Source organism: Protopterus annectens, chromosome 6.part0 (assembly GCF_019279795.1).
Source record: "Protopterus annectens isolate FY-2018-M chromosome 6.part0, PAN1.0, whole genome shotgun sequence".
Taxonomy (NCBI): domain Eukaryota; kingdom Metazoa; phylum Chordata; order Ceratodontiformes; family Protopteridae; genus Protopterus; species Protopterus annectens.
This window is the reverse complement of record NC_056737.1, coordinates 1686591464-1686603551: the sequence shown is the minus strand read 5'-3', so window position 1 is coordinate 1686603551 and position 12088 is coordinate 1686591464.

Genomic DNA, 12088 nt, shown 5'->3' with positions numbered 1-12088 from the left:
GGAAAGCAGAATATATATTTTTTTTAACTATAGATGTTATTGACCATTTTCATGTATTCCAAATGATGTATGTCTTGAATGTTTTGAAGAAGCCCTAGTGGAATACAAAGCCCCTAGAGGCAACGGAAGTGAGACATTTAGTTGAATTGGTGGAGGTGGTTCTCTGGAAGAACTTCTTATACTTTAAGGGTGAATTTTAGAGACAAGTGAGTGTAGTGGTGATGGGTGCAGTTTGGGTCCCTATCATGCTCACTTGGGAAAAACAGTTTATCCTCAGACAACCATACATTGATTTATGGTCATTTTACTGCAGATTTCTGGATGATATCTTTGTAATTTGGAAAGGAAGATCAGAAGAACTTGTCAATTTCTTATCATACATTTTGGGTTCTACCACTTTTTTTAAGATTTAGCTATGAAAATAGTGGTCAAAATGTTCATTATCTTGATGTACAGTTGATCTTAGGGAACAACCCATTTGTCTCTTCCAAATACAGAAAAGAGACCTTCTCTGATTCATATTCATTCTACAACAGTAGTCATCCCATTTATTGTAGGAAATAACCTTGTTAAAGGCCAATACATAAGGGCTGCTAGAATGGTGTTGGATGACAAAATGTTTCTACAAAAAATTGGAAATTATGAGAAATATGTTTATCGAGTGGGGTTACCCACTTGATCTTTTGAATAAACTCAAAAGTGAAGTAATAGAGAACAGGGATACAAAATGCCCACCAATTCTTGGGAAACCTATCAATATTGGACTGCAGGAGCCTTTGATTTTAGATGATAGTCAAAACATGAACAAATTTCACAATGCTGTGACTATCAGATTTAATGAAACAAGCAGGCAGGTCAAAAATATTATTATTAACAATTGGTCCATTCTAAAATGGATGAAAATGGGTTTAAATTAGTGGGGGAAGATCTGCTATTTATATACAAGGTGGATACAAATATCAAGGGTATTTTAGAATAGGAGATGACCAACAAATCACTAGGTACCACCAAATGTGGCAGATATAGCTTTTGCCCTTATATAAATGAAAGTAGAGTTTTATTTTTGGACAATTATTGTATGTTAACAATTACACTACAAAAAGGGAACTGTGAAACTAAAGGACTGATTTATTTGGAGGTTTGCAAACAGTGTCAGGCTTGCTATGTGGGGAAGACAGAAAGGAAACTAGCAAAAAGGATTTATGAACATCTTTATGATTTAAAAAGTGTTAATATGAACAATGCTCTATTTAAACATAATTTAACCTCCATAGGCTTCACAAGTTTGAGTTTGGAATTTTGGAAATAATTCCACTTAATGCCAGAGGGAGATATTGGGAAAACAAAGTGGATTACAGGGAATTACTTGGCAAATAAGATTGGATGCTACATTTCCATTCAGCCAGTTTTTAAGATGAAAGCAGCAAAATTGTGAAAAACAAGTTGTACTAAATGGCTATACTAATTGCTATTACATTGTTGTACTGGTTTATACATGCAATTCATGTATTATATGTATATTTTTATACAGCTTACATAATTGTCATATGTTTTATATATCAAGGTTTATATATTAAGATTTAATACAGTTCCAACTCCATTTGAGTGCGGTCAAAAGGTATACCTTTAAGACAATTAATTGTTGCAACACTTTTATTGGAACATTGCTTGAGTATTTAAATGAGATTTGAAATAATGGTTGGATGTTCTGATGAAGTCCTGAGGTTTTGGGGATGAAAGCACTCAAGATGGTGCATTTTTAATTGGTTTTTAGTATTAAACATAGAATTTTAAGTCATCCTTGATGGAATTATTACAGATTTGTAAGAGAGAATCTTCTTCCTGGTGATTGCCTGGACTAAGTGGACCTAATGCACTTTCCACATGCCCAAACTGTCAAGCAGCTCAAGCTGAGCTGACTGAAAGATAAGTCTGGGTGTGAATCCCATCAGATCTCACCTGCCAGCAAAGAGAGTGAGGTTGAGCCCTGAAAGGACAAGGCTAGAAATAACAGAAAGTAAATGTCTACATCCTGGTATAAAATACACACCTAAAACCATGGACATAGAAGGAGGAAGTGTCTGCTGCAACAGTGATTATTCAAACATCTACTGTTATGGTAAGTTCAACTTATGCAGCTGTACTATGTTCTTCATATTGATCACTTCTGTAGTACCCTAGCTTTATGGGTTGATTACCAAAACTAGCTATATTTGGGAGGTGAAACAAGAAGGGTCCAAGAGCCCCTGGGGAATGGTCCTAGGAAAACATGATCTACAACTACAGAAAGAATCCAGTTTTAGTGTTTTGTAAAAGTATGTACAAAGGACCAAGTGGCAGCTTCTAGAACACTTCTAGAATCCAACCCTTTCCAAATAGCTATAGAAGAAGCCACAGTCCTTGTAGTGTGGCTTTGATCCTACCTGGAATAGATTTGTTGTCGTGAATATAACAAATGGTAATAGCAGTAGACAACCATTTGGAAATAGTCTGTTTTGAGACCTGTTGTCCCTTCTTCTTACTTTAACAAGAAATGAACAATTGATCCAATGATCTGAAAGATTACATTTTGTCAAGATAGTACTTTAGTTGTTTATGGACATCCAAGGTATGGAATATCCTTTCTCCCTCATTTTTAGGTTCAGGAAATAAAATGGGGAGATGGATAGTTTGGACTTAAAGTAAACTAGTATACCACTTTAGGCATAAAAGAAGGATTAGTTTTGAAAGAAACCCTGTCATTGTGGAAAATGAGGTAGGGTTGACATACCATAAGAGCTAGAGAGAGGTCAAAACAATCCAACAGAATCATTTTTTTCATGTTAAGAATCTCAAGTCAGCCAGATTATCTGTCTCAAATGGAACAAGTGTTAGTTTTTCTAACATAAAACTAAGATCCTAAGGAGGGGCCACCACTTTACTTAGAGTCCTGTTATACAAACCCCTTACAAGAAATTTTGACATGCAATTGCCTTGAAAGAGGAGGATCCATGGACTAACATTTTTAAATGGCTAATAAATGAACCTTGACAGAAGAATAAGAAAGACCATGGGATAGTAACTCACACAAATATTGCAAAAACAGCTAACAACTAGCTCTGAATGGGTGGTGATTATGTTTTTGGCACCAACTACAAAAACTTTTCCATTTGCTAATATATGGTTTCCTAGCAGGCTTTCTTGCCTCCATTAGTATCTGCTGCATACCCTATCATCTAGGCAGTCAATTGAAAACATTTGATGTTGGGGTATATCAAACACCACTGTTCTTGTGTGAGTAGATCCTTTCTGTGAGGATGCTTGTGGTTATTGCCACTGCCCATTTCCAAAAGAAATGAGAACCACAGTCACCTGGGCCAGAAGGAAGTAACCACAATGATCTTGAAGGATTATTTTTGAATTGTTATAAGTACCCTGGATATTAGTGTAAAGGGTGGAAAGGTATAGAGGAACATTTCTGTCCAAAGAAAAGAAAAGTCATCTGTCTTTCAGGCATTCTTGCATGGAGTCCTGGAACAGAATTTTGCCATTTGATTGTTCAGACAGGAGGCAAAGAGGTCTACTTGAGGAACTCCCCACAGATGGATCAAAGCTTGGAAGACCCCTGGATCTAGTTTCCATTTGTGAGGGTCAGCCCTGATCCTCCTTAGTTTTTCTGCTACACAATTTTGCTGTGACGGAAGGTAGGATACCTATAGAGTGAGACTGTGCATGAAGCTATATCCCAAGACAACATGGCTAGTCTGAAAAGGGGGGTATGGCCTGGTACCCCCTTGCTTATTGATGTAACACATCACTGTGGTATTGTATGTAACTACTTGAAGAGGTCCTGGGAGCCAACAATTGTTTGGAGAATTGTGTGCCTTGATCAGGACAAACATCTCCTTGATATTTATGATATTTATGTGTTTGCATCTGTCCTTGGTTATCCATGCTCCCTGCACTTTTACCTCTCCTGAATAAGCTCCACAAGCAAATTCTGAAGCATCTGTGGTGACTGAATTTTTTTGGAGCATGGGGGGGGGTACCTTGGTTTAAAGATATCTGTTGCCTTCACCAAGTGATTTCTCTTCTGACAAACCCTAGTACTAGGATCTGAAAAGATAAAGGGCATTGAAGCAAGGACCAAAGAGATTTCAGATGCCACTGTATCATTTTCATGTGGAGTCTTCCCAGGACTATCATGAGGATTACAGATACCATGAGACCCAAAATCTGGAGGTATTTTCTCACAGTGACTGGAGTCTGAGTGGAAAAACTTAAAAATAGCTATAAATAAAGATCTTTTTTTTTTTTTCCTGTGGAAGAAAAGCTCTTTGAACTGAGTTGTCTAGTTGATATCCCAGGAACACCATCTCGTTTGACAGAGTCAAAAAAGACTTATGGATGTTGTCTTGGACACCCAGCTTGTGCAAGAGATCTCTCACCCAAGAGAGAGAGATTACTGACATCTTGAAAAAGGCTCTGCAAAGATAAGAAAGTCATCAGTGTATGTCAAAATGTGGATATCCTGTAGCCTGCAATCAGCTATAACTGGAGTGGTGCAGTGGATAGTCCAAAGGATAAGGTAGAAAACTGATAATGTGATCCAGGCACACAAAACCTTAAGAAACACCTGAAGGAGGTGAATTTGATGCTATGCATCTTTTAAATCTAGTGTTACCAAGAAAGATGAATGAGGAAGAAGAGGCATCAAGTTGTGAAGTTAAATCATTTTCGGTTTGGGCACTATCATAAACAGGTTTAGGAAACAAAGATCTACAACTGTTCTCCAAGCATTTTCTTTCTTTGGGACTAGAAACATCCTTGAATAAAACCCCTTTCCCAGTTTGGAAGGAGAAATTAGTGCACTTCTTGAGACAGCATGTAATAAAGAACAGGTGGAAAGAAAAGAGTCTTGAGTTGCAGGATGAGGAATGCCCCCCCCCCATGAAAGGATGAATTTCCTTGCAATGCCACCTATAACCTTGATGAATGATTTTCACAACCCATTTTTCTGAAACAATCTGTTGCCAAAGAGAAAAATGGAGATCCAGACTTTCTGGAAGAGAAAGAGGACCAGTGTTGTAGGGGGTCACAAGGTTTATTGAATAGTCATTCAGACTTGTTGGAGTGTCTTTGATTTTAGGAGGTTTGAGATTTCTTTTTGGAACCTCCTTGCCACTTTTTCTTTAACAACTGTTTACCTGAATTCTGTAGAGACTGCACTTTTTTATTTGCTGAAATTGGATGCAAAGAAAGAAAATCCCTTGTCCAATTTGGAAAAGGAGGGCAGAAAACTATTAAAGATTCCCTGGATCAGCTTGCCCCTTTCATCACACATTTTGATCACATTTGTAGCAGAAGGGCCAATCACTATATCTCTATCCAATGGAAAATTTAAAATCTCTTTTTTAACATCATCTGGAAAGTTCTGAGACTGCAGACAAGCAAACATCCTTAAAACTATATCAACGGCCATAGCCCTGGAAAAAGTATCATCACATTCATACACAGACTGCAAACAGGTGCATTAAGTGGATTCTGGCTGTTGCTATAGTTATGTGCATCTCAAATAGTTGTTGTGGCCTGTGCAATAGACAAAGCTAAGTAATTTAAAGCAGATTATTCTTCAAAAGAAGAAACTGTAGGTAAAACATTCCTCATACCTTTATAATATGTCAGAATAAACTTTAATATATGAGCTTGATGATTCAAAATGCTGAAATTCAAAGTTGTAGAAGTATACATTTTTCTCCCATACTTTTTAATAATTTTCTCATCCTTATTAGAAAGAGTAGGATTGGAATTAACTAAGTGCTTAGCAGCAGAGGAGTCAACTATGGCTATAGCTGCTAGGTCAGGTTTGCGAATAGTGTATAAAATTTAAAAGACTATCGGACTTTATAAATCCTATCTGCCTTTTTAGGGACAGCTGGATGACTATCAGAAATTGCAGGCAGTAAGATACACATCCTCTAAAGTACAAGGCAGGAGAAATGGGTGTAGGTTCTGGAAAATCCTTCAGTAACAACTCATAGTATTTTTGAAGGCCTGAGAAACCTTGATGTTTTCCCACTGAGAACACTGGGACATTCTAGCAATAGATTCAGAGAATGAGAATCCCCCATAAAGAGAATCAGAAAGAGACCTTTCTTCTCAGTATCAAAAATCTGAGGACAAAACCCTGAATCCATTCTGCAACTTCCTGTTCAGATTCAGAATCTTCACTCTCTTTAGGAAAGCAGGCGTCCCTCATTCTTTTACTGGAAACTACTCTACAAAAAGGATCAACAGTCTGAATCAAACCCTAAACAGTTGCAATAAATTACTCCTATCCAAAGACATTTGAGGAAGAGTAGGCAGATGATTGGTTTTCTGTTTTTTTTTTTGACAGGAAAAAGGGGCCAACAGTGTATTAATGGCTGCCTCCCCTTCCCCAGGGATGGATGCAGCATTCTGATGCAACTGAGAAACCTTCTGATCCCTCTCCCAGGACTGTCAAGAGTGTGTCCCTAATAGCCACAGAGAATGTGGCTAATCCCCAGTCCCTTAGTGGATGTAGTTGAGGCATCCAGGGTAAAATATGAATGGTCTGAAGTACAACAAATTGCCACCCCAGAGTTACTCACTTGCGGCTGAGGCAAATTACTAGTCTGCTGTGGTGGCAAATGCTGTTTGATTAACATTTTCTTTTGGTGGATGGAAGAAGGACCGACCATGTGAGTGACAATCTCTTCCATGTTCAAGCTGAAAATGATGCCTCTAGTCTGAGGAAAACAAGCAACAGTCCCAGTAAATCTACCAGTCCAAGAAAGTTACATTTTTTAATAAAAAAAACACAGTAAAAAGTACATTCAAACACTATGGCAGCTGCACAGCCTTAAAATAAACACAATTTCTCCAGCTAATAAAAGAACAAGCTGACCATTGATCCTCAGAAGCCACAGAGGAGCATACTTTTCAGCGGCAGTAAAGCTCTGAAGGGCTTTATGTGCATACTTGTATTTTATTCAGCTCGTCTCAAGCTGCTTGACAGTTTCAGTGCATGGCAGGTGCCCTGAAGCACTGGACGCTGGCTGGCTGTTATATCCTCTGCAGGATTTAATACATATAGCTAAAGCTACTGCAGCAATGATCAATATGAAGATCATTGTTGATCATTTAGCATTTCCTAGGCACATGCTGAGAAGAATATTGTTTAAAGATTCTGTATAAAATGAGTCTCACTGAGTATTATGATTGGGTAAAAAATCATAACCATTCTGTTACGTGTTTGAGAAATTGATACTATAGAATCTGTGTTGAGAACAATGCTTGAGAGAAATCTTGGAATCCATCTCTTGAACACATAGCAAACTGGTATTATGATGGCTGGCTGGATCATATGCCTTTGAAATATATAAAGTATGTTCACTACTGCAATGTATTACAAGTTAAAGAGAAAAAAGGTAGGAGGGTAAAGTGTTTTACAGCTTTGGAAGTTGTTTTGGCACACAGTCACCAGAATCAAATAGCATCTGTTATCAACCAATAGCTTTACAAGCTGTTGCACACTTCTGTGTGCCTCAGCTTTTTTTGAGTGTGGGGGGTACAAGGTGTGTTACACCTCTCAAAATGGTTTCTCTGATGCAGATGTTTTGCCATCTATTTCAGCAGCACAAAATTAAACAATAACCCTGAAAAGTGCATAACAATGGTTATGCACTTTTCTGACATCACAGAAGTGGATAATACAGTCATCTTTTTGCTGATTTAAGAGAATAATCAGAATACACCATGTACTAAAAAACATGTACTAAATCCTGGGACTCAGTCATACAAATGACAAGGAAAGCAAGTGACCTGACCATAAACAATAGATAAAATTAAATGGAAGTTTTTCCTCCCACAGCAAATCAACAGTTCTAATCAAAACTGTAAGCAAGGTCTAATTATTATCTGTATAAGGGGAGCAATGAAATCCCAAAAACATTTAAAAATGTTGTTATGATTATTATTTGCTTCAGGTTTAGTTGAATGGCCCAGTTGAAGTTTTTCACTAACATTACAAATAGAATGCAAGGTTGTAATGTAAAAGATGATCTGTAAAATAAATAAATAAATAATGTAAAAGATGATCTGTACATGCTCATTAATGGAATGCAGTCACTCCTGAATATTTTTCTCAGCCCTCAGATGCAAAGGGTTAATGTGGTTTTCTTTATCAAAATGAAATTGCTGAAAATGTTGATTAACTTCTTGACTATAAAGAAAATTGGGTTTTACTGCTTCCAGTCAATTTACTTGTCAGTGTACTTCTTTGACAGTCATAACTGAAGTAGTTGCATACACTGTAAGACAGTTTGCATATCCCTATCTTTTTGCAGCCATTTGAACATCCAGTATGTATAATTTGATGAAAGGATTATGGCAAGACATTTCTAAAGAGCTCAAAATTTATCAGTTAATCATATTAAATGATCGACATAAATGAAGAGAAGCACATACACTTGCAAATAAATATATAAAAACGCATTATCCCTGGGATTCAGTAATTGAAATCTCTGTGCAGGAACAGTGTAGCCATTCCTGCATGGAATATGGCCACCAAGCGATCCAGTAAACTACTGTTCTGACGTGCCTGAGCCTGCCTGCACTATTCCTGTATGGACACCACTGCATAATGCTAATTACCTCATTTGCTGGTGAAAACCATGCAAATGAGGCAAACTAGCTATTCAGCAAACAGGCAGGCATCCATGCGAGATTAGTTTTAGTTGCAGAAATGTATTCAGCTACTAGCCGAATACATTTCTGCAAAAATTAAAACTAAAATTAAAAATATGGCCATTGGCATGGAAAAGTGTTTCATTTTTCTAAAAATAAAAAAATTTTTTGGCCGATGTCAGCAATTTAAGCATAGGGTAGCAGAGTGCAAACAGGATTGTGCCAAAATGGCATGCAGAATCAAAACAATACCAAGGAACAGAGGTTGCTAAGGGCAACGGCTCTGGGGTAGTGCAGTAACTAGGGACTAAGGCAGTGGGATATGCAAATGAGGGGAAATTTACTGAATCACAAAGATATTCTAAGTGCCAATCTGCACCTAACCATGTAGGTGCTATAACATGATCATGTAAGCAGGAGGAGCAGAAGACATGAAAAGGGTGTGTGTCATACATGGTGTAAGCACATTGGAGCTCTATGGCCCCCATATAAGCTTAGCTAAGCAAAGCTAAGCAAGTGTGTGTGTCTGAGCCAGTACTGACTTATTCCATGAAATAAAGAGCGTGTTCGCATCCAGGGTGGGCCATTTCTCAGTGTTTACATTAGCTAAATGGATTTCGGCGGTGCATACCAGGTCTAAAACAAAAAAAAAATGGAAATAGCAGGACTGTTTATATTTGGGCACCGGATTTGTGCGGCATGCCTCGCGGCTTAAAAGGGGTGGAAAAGGGAAGGGAAAAAAAGGAAAATAGCAGAATAAAAGTAATCAAGTACAAATTACATAGCTAGCAGTTGGAATGTATCATACTCAGCCAATCATACAGTCAGCATTTGCAGCACAACAGTATAAACTATGGGAACACCTTACAGTCTGTTTTTTCCCACAAATTCTGCACCATTGGTGTACACACGTGGGGGGATATTAACCGGAAAAATGTTAGGGGCTGCCATTGCTTTGATCCATCAGTATGTGCTAGAGGCTGAGGGTGATGAGGAGGATAATGCTGACAACTGCCACAGACTGAGGAGAAGAGTGTTCAGACCCAGGATAACTTACCAGGGGCTACATGATCTGGATATAGTAGACCACTACAGGGTGGTCAAAGACATACTGAAGAAAATCATCGAGCAGTGCTGGCCTCAACTCAGACCCAGAGCCAACAGAGGGGAACCCACACAGTGGATATCAAGGTATGTGTAGCCTTAGGAATACTAGCTACAGGTACTTTCCAAAGACCTACAGGGGACATCATGGGGTCTCACAGGTATCTGCATCCAGGATACTGCACCAGTTCCTGGATGCCATCCTACAGCATGCCGGTGAGCACATTTACTTCCCCAGCACCCACGAGGAGAGGAACAGCAATATGCGTCTCTTCCATCATGTAGCAGAATACCCCGAGGTACTGAGTGCAATAGACTGCATGCACATCCACATCAATGCACCACCCGGTGAACAGGGTAGGGTCTACATAAACTGCAAGGGCTCCCTCTCCATCAACTGCCAGGTCATGTGCAATGCCCAAGGTATTATCAAGAAAGTGTGTGCTGGCAGCCCTGGAAGCTATCACAACTCCCACATCTGGCATTTGTCACAGCTGTAGCAGGCATTTGCCAGAGGGGGCAACCCATATGGCCATCTGGGGGAGATGCTGGCTATGCACTGGAGACATGGATATTGACACCCATCAGAAATGCACACACACCCACACAAGAATGCCATAATGAGACATACGCACAAACCAGGATCATTATAGAGCATGTGTTTGGGATGCTCAAGTCACAATTTCACTGCCTTGACATATCTGGTGGAGCCTTGCATTACTCACCAGCCACATGTGCACACATGTTCATAGTATGTGCCATGCTACACAATATGATCCTGCGGAAACAGCTGCACCAGGAATGGCATGGGGAAGGGCCACATAGCCCACCACCATCGCCAAGGTCCCCACAGGCACAGTGGGACTCAGAGCAGGAGACCCTGAGCCTTCTCCTGTAGGCAGATGTAGGTGTGCCCAGTATGCTCAGGCCTTGGCAAAGAGGCAATGCATAACACATACTGACTCTGTAGGGATCCCAGGGAGTGACAACTCTCTCTGATTCTCACACACAGTAAAATGGATGACACACACACATCACATTACCTGTACCTTACCATGTATAGGCAGTGTACTGTGTGCATCCAACATAGGTGGCCCTTAAGCACCATCCTCACAACTGCCACAGGCACAAGGTAAGTCTGTCTTCTTAACAATAAATTAATTGATTTGTATGTTTTGCTAGCATATCTATGGTAATGGTGCATGCATGCAAGGGAATGGGGTGGCCTACTGGGATAGCAGCCGACAACTGACAGCTATGTGGGACACCAGGAAATGTCTGCCCAATACTGGCCTCCCCACACAATGCAGTAGTACCCAAGGTTGCAAATCCCACTGCAGTATATGTGTGGGGACAACTAAGTGGGGAGTCATAGGTCACAGTCATGGACGTCAGTGTGGGGGGTCACATACCAATCCCTCAGACCCATACAGCAAGTCAGCTGTAAAAAAACAGAGAGAACTGTCTGGCAAAGTCCCACAAATGGCGGCAATGTTGGATTACCCCCTAGAGACTCACACAGTGATAGCACAGCAGGTCTCGCAGTTGCAGTAAGGTTACAAAGGGTAAGAACTCTGAAACTCAAATTTATGCCATTACAATCTGACCTGTGGTCTTTACTGATATGCCTCTAGTCTCCAAGGCAGGGCACAATAGTATGGTAAATGAAACCAAAATGTAAAGCAAATATCAGCACAGACTGTGCAAATGTGTACAATTGACAGGTGTGCCCCCCTCCCCATATACCCACAGAAATGCAGTAACATGTATGTTTTCAGGGGAAATAGCAGCATAGCACACATTGGCAGGGCTGTCCGAATCCACATGAAAACATGTTCATGTCCACAATATGCAGGGGTCAATGCACTATGTGTATGTGTGGTTAATACTGTCAGGATCTGACCAGCATTTTCTCCTGGCTGTCGTTGTGTAGTGCCCAAGGTACAGTGCTGTCTTTGACAGGGCCATGTGCAGATAACTGCAGTGCCAACTATTATGCATGTCAGTGACACCTACTGCTCGGCCACTGACATACCTGGAAGTCACAGTGCTATGTAGAATATACTACATATATAATGGACATCTTGAAGGCTGTGTAGCCGAGGTGCTAAAGCTTTTGTGAATATATATATATATATATATATATATATATATATATATATATATATAGTGTTTTTTAGTACTGTTGCCAGTAGTTATTTTCAGTAATTCTTTTTTTATGTTTGCTTTTACATATAATGGACATGCCTGCACAGTAGAATGCACTCTGTACCCACACCCATAACTTCCAACCTAT